This window comes from Elephantulus edwardii, unplaced genomic scaffold (genome assembly GCF_000299155.1).
Source record: "Elephantulus edwardii isolate Elephantulus edwardi_28Jun2011 unplaced genomic scaffold, EleEdw1.0 scaffold00090, whole genome shotgun sequence".
NCBI classification, from domain to species: Eukaryota; Metazoa; Chordata; class Mammalia; order Macroscelidea; family Macroscelididae; genus Elephantulus; species Elephantulus edwardii.
In genome coordinates, this window is record NW_006399840.1 from 7772879 (window position 1) to 7778763 (window position 5885).

Here is a 5885-nt window from a genome sequence, read left to right on the forward strand (position 1 = left end):
CAACATGTCCAAAGTATGTTAGACAGAGCCTCAGAATCCTTGCCTCCAAGGAGCCACCCGGTTTAACCCTTTCCAGGATGAATCTGTTTGTTTTCCTGAGGATGGTGCAGCATATAAAAGGGTTCAGATCTTTTGTTCATAGGATCGCTATGAGTTGTACTCAACTTGATGGCATCTAATAACATCAATACACACACACTCATACATATAAACCCAAATATATATATATATAAACTGCATGGCTAAAAAAGCATGGCAGGGATTTCTCCTTTTCCATAACTTTTTTTTTCCTTTTCCATAACTTTTCAATCTATATGTGGAAGAGATCATTTTGGAGGCTGGACTTTATGGGGAGAAATGCAGCATTAGGATTGGAGGAAGATTAATTAAAAAAACCTGTCATATGTAGATGACACACCTTGTTTGCCAAAACTAAGGAAGACCTGAAGTGTTTGCTGCAGAAGGGCAAGGACTGAAGTCTTCAGTATGGATTGAAGCTCAAGATCAAGCAAACAAAGATTATCACCACTGGGCCAATTGACAGCGTCAAGATTGAAGAATAGATTGAAACTCTTAGCAATTTCATCTGGTTCAGATCCATAATCAACACTCTTGGCAACAGCAGTCAGGAATTTAAAAGATCAGTTACAATGGGAAAGTTGGCTGTCAGGGACTTCTCCAGAATGCTGAAGAGTAACAATGTCAGTCTTGAAATTAAGGTGCACCTGTTTCAGATCATTGTCTTTGCAATTACTTGCTATGCATCAAAGAGCTGGGCAATGACTAAGGATGACAGAAGAAGAATCAATGCTTTTGAGTTGTGGTGCTGGATGGTATTAAGCACATCATTAACTGCCAAGAGAACAAACAGGTCCATATTAGAAAGGATGAAACCAATTTTTTTGTTAGAGGCAAGGATTTTGAAACTCCATCTCATACACTTTGGGCATGCATCCAGGAGCGACCACTCCTTGGAGAAGGACATTATGCTTGGAAGGGTGGAGGGTCAGCGTAGTTAAGGAAAACCATGGATGCGATGGATTGACACAGTGAGTGTGGTAACTGGGAAAGGGATATCAGAGATCATAAAATTGGCTCAGGGAGGGCAGGATTCAGAGCTATTAAAGGGTTGCTATGAGGTGTAGTCAACTCAATGACATATAACAACAACAACAATTTATATGAGTGTCTCTTGAGTATTTCCATTTTTACTACTAATGAGATAATCGCACTTATCTATATATAGCACTTTAAAAGTAATAGTTTCTAGTGAATAATACAATTCTCCTGAGTCCTCAAATTATCAATATAATCAAGCTGATTAAATATTGATTGAGATAAATAATACTAATTGGGAACCAATTATGTATTGGGACTACAAATAGCACCAAATATACGAGTATGAGTATGATCAAGTTTTCCATGTTCTTAAGAAGTATATAGTCTAACGAGAACGAAAAATATGAAAACCTCGTGTTTAAATACAATACAGAAATAACAAAAATAATAAAGCTGTAATAGCATGTGTGCATGCACAAAGGGATAACTACATAGTATTATGGCAGTAGAAAATGGGAAAATAAGTCTACAAGGAGATATTCACAATGCATATTAAAAGTAGAATAGAAGGTAGGCAAACCAGAGAAGAGAGAAAAGAAACAGCAGAGCAGAGTGTCAAAACACAAGCAGTTCAGCATTCCTGGATATAAACTTCAAAATAACAAGTGGTAATAGGTAAAGGTGAAGAGGTTAGCAGTACTAAGATATTTCAAAAGTTAATATGTATTATCATGAGCACGACTATTATACAATACACACACACAATGTAGAGGCACAGACGGAGTGTAACAGCAGAAGTGGCAACTATCGCACAGGAGTGGTGGGAATAGCAGAGATGAAAGTGAACCACAGAGTAGTATGACATAGGACTGTGGGCTCAGAGCTCATGGAGCAAGAAAGCTGAGGACATGCGGACAACACATAACTTCTTACACCCTAGAACTTTCTATGTAGTACATTATTTTCTATGTAGTACATTCTTACTGTTGTTTTTATGGACAATTGAGTCTAAATTAATTTATAGCAGACCGTGCAGTGAGTCTCCAGACCCTGCACATTGTACACAGCAAACTGCCAATCTTTCTCCTATAGTGCAGCTAATAGTTTTGAGTAGCCTTCCTTTGGGTTGGCAATACAATTCCTTACCAATACGTCACCTGAATCTCTATGCAGTAGATTGCTGTTATTGTTGCTGCTAGTACCATCAAATTGGAACTGACACAGAGTTGACTCTCCCATAGGTTTTCAGAGATAGCAAGTCACAAGCAAGTGACCACCTTTCCCCCACAGAACAGCTGGTGGATTTCAACTGTATACTTTTGCACGGAAGGGCAATTCCTTCTCACTAAGCCACCAGAGTCCCACATGCAGGAGATTGTTGTTGTTGCTATTGTTAGGTGCCATCAAATCAAGTATTACTCACAGCATTCTTATGAATAACAAATCCAAACCCTATTCTATCCTGTGCCATTCTCACAATTTCTGACATACTACAGTCCAATGCTACAGTCACTATGTCAATTCATCTAATTGAGGGTCTTCAATCTCTTTTGCTGATTCTCTACCTTCATAAACATGATGACCTTCTCAAAGGAATAGCCCATCCCAGCAACATGCCCAAAATATGTGTCGTCTTTGCCTCCAAGGAACACTATGGCTGCGCCTTCTCCAAACATATGTTTGTTCTTTTGATATTCTACGGTATCTCCAGTACTCTTCTCCAATACCACAACATAAAGTCATCAGTTCTTCTTATGCCATCCTTATTCATTCATTGTCCAACTCTCAGATGCATAGCAATACTATAGCCTGAATCAGGGACATCTTAGTCCTCAAAATGACATCATTGCTCCTCAGTAATTTGGAGAGTTTTGTGACTGCAGGCTTTTCCTGTGCAATACATTTTCAGTGTAGTAGATTAGAACTTCTAAGTTAGTTCTTATTTTATTTTCTCTGATGATCTTTATGCCTTTATGTTTTACAATAAGAATTTTGATCCACCTTAGGTCAGTTTTGGTATGAAGTATGAATTTTATATCTGCTTTCTGCAAACCTAGTTTTGCAAGCATCATTCTGGTGCTATCTGCTTTCAGCCAAGATCCATCGGACATTGGCAATGGTATACCTAGTGCTATGGCTTTTTCTGAATCCAGTTTGAGTTTCTGGAAGTTCTCTGTCAATGCACTGTTCAGTTATTTTTTTTATAATCTTCAATAAGATATTACTTGCATGTGATAATGGTAATAATGTTCTATAATTTCTACATTTTATTGATCACCTTTTTGTCAAGTGGGAATAAATATAGAACTCTTGAGTCAGATCGGCAGGCAGATGCCCTCCAGATTTCTTGGAACAACTTGGTGAGTGCATCCAGGGTTTAATCTATTAGTCAAAGTATGTCAATTGGTATTACATCAATTTCTGGGGCCTATCTTTCAAAGCAATTTGTACTTCCTCCTTTCTTACCATTGGTTGTTGATCATATACTATTTCATTCAATTTCTGTATCATCCACTTCTTTTTAGTACAGTGACTGTGTATTCTTTCAATCTTCTTTTGATGTTACCTGGATCATTCACTATTCTGCCAATAACATCTGTAAGTATTGCAACTCAAGGCTTGGATTTGCTCTTTAGTTCCTTTAAATTGAGAAATATAAAAAGAGTTCGTCCTAACCTGCACTTTTTAACTTTCCTAATATGGTTCGGTGTGGTCTATGAGATGTTTCAATAGATTTTGGACCATAATGCAGTAGATTTGATGTTTAGAAGAATAAAAAGAAATACAGGAGCATAGGGGACATGTCTGACTTCATGAGAATTGGTTTTTTGTTGCTGATATTGATGGAGACAGTTTTTCATTGTGGAGCTGGCAAAGGCCCCCAAGTGGTCCTTGCTCTTTTTATAGTATAGTGTGTCTGGTTAGATTTTTTTTTTTTTTGTGGATGGCTGTTGTAATTGTTATTAGTTTCCTTATTTCCTTTTCAGAGTTCTTATTTTCACTGTAGAGAACCACCCAATTTTTGTATATTAACCCTGTATCATGATACTTTGCCTAATTGGTACATTTGGTACAGCACTTTTCTTGATGATTTTTTGAAATTTTCTATGTATAATATTTTAAAATTTGCAAATAGAGATATTTTTACTTCTCTTTGATAAACTAAATGCTTCTTATTTTCTTTTTTTCTCTTACTGCTTTACCTAGAACTTCCAATTTTGAATGAGAGTGGTGAAACCAATCATCCTTGTCTGGTCTCTTTTCACAAGGGAGTATCTTTAATCTCTTCACTGTGTGTAATGCTAACTAGTTGTTTTGTTCTTCTATTTCTAATTGGTGGAGATTTTGGATTAAGCTAATGGTTATGTTTGTTTATAAGTACAAATTGACCTTAAAATACTGCTTTTTATGTGTTCAAAAGTTTGGTATAGTGTATTTTCTTTCCTATTTGTTTCCAGAAACTATTCACTTCTACTTTTTAAAACAACTGATCTATTTTCTAGTAGAGTTCAAGCAGGGTGTTATTTAGTTGCCAAGAAAATGGCAGTGTTTCCTCCTTTGACTTTTCTGTAGTTGATTTCTAACTTTAGAGCACTGTGCTTTGAGAAAATGTTTAGTATTCTAATGGTTTGTATTGTTTGGTTTAATTTATTGAGGCTTGCTTTGTGACTTAATATATAGTCCATTCTAGAGAAAGTTCCCTGTGTACTGAAGAAGAATGTTTATCAAGCTCTTGTTGGATGTATACATCTGTATACATCTATGAGGTCAATTGTTAATTATATTTGTAATTCCTGGTTAGTAGTATAGTTATTTTGCATCTTTGTTTCTAGTTATCCTGTCCTTCCTGAACACTTGTATAACTTTCATTGTTTCTCCACCTTCATAGAGGTTTTCGGAGGTAGGGCCTTTCAGAAGTGGATGCCACTCTGTTGTGTAGTTTGCAGCTCTATTGGATGTATATGTGTGTATATATATATAAATATATATATATATATTGGTGATGGCTACATTTTGTTTTATTGACTCATTAACTATATAATGTCTATCTCTTGTATGTTAGTTTTTCCTTTAAGTACAGTTAATATTGCCACTTCTGCTCTTTTTTGTTGTCATTTACTCATTTTTGCTTATCTTTTTCTTTGTCATTTCTTTCCTTTTCTTTATCATTCTTTTTGTACCTCATCTCCTCTAGAGAGTATATTGACTATTTTCTTATCCATTCTGCTACTCTTTTACTTGATGGAATTCTATTTTCTTGAGCTTAAGCTTGGTGTTATTTAACAATACATCTTGTACCTACTACTTTGGTTCTTCCTATTAATTTAGGTTAACATCTCAAACTAGCCTTTAATCTAAAGGGATCAATTCCACTACTAGTCAACCTGAGAGCAAAACTGATTATTCTGTAAAATAAATTCTTGATCCTGAATTAAGTTGGAGTAGAGAGTAGACTATGGGAGAAGATCTGTTATTATTAGACATTGTTGAACTAATTAAAAGTCAGATAACTATTAGTCTTGGGTGTAACTATGCTGAAGGCTAAAGGACATGGTTCAAAAAACAAATGAGGTTAAGTTAAAATTTAAGGGGGAAACCCTAAAAATATTAAATACTTCTTAGTATTGAATGGGAGTTTTGACCATTACTTTAAGAAGAATTATAAAGCATATATTGAGATGGGAAAGTCTGCTATTAGGGACCTCTCTAAAGTACTCAAGAGCAACGGTGACTTTCTGGAGACTAAGGTGCGCCTGATACAGGCCATGGTCTTTGCAATCACTTGTTATGCATCAGAGAGTTGGACAATGACTAGGGAGGATAGA

The 5885-nt window shown here is 35.8% G+C and overlaps 1 protein-coding gene across 1 annotated transcript in view; it reads right to left on the reverse strand.

Annotated features, from left to right (window-relative positions):
- The window catches only part of USH2A (Usher syndrome 2A (autosomal recessive, mild)), a 1454174-nt gene that overhangs the window by 1133869 nt on the left and 314420 nt on the right, over positions 1 to 5885 (reverse strand). The gene's annotated exons all lie outside the window — the stretch shown is intronic.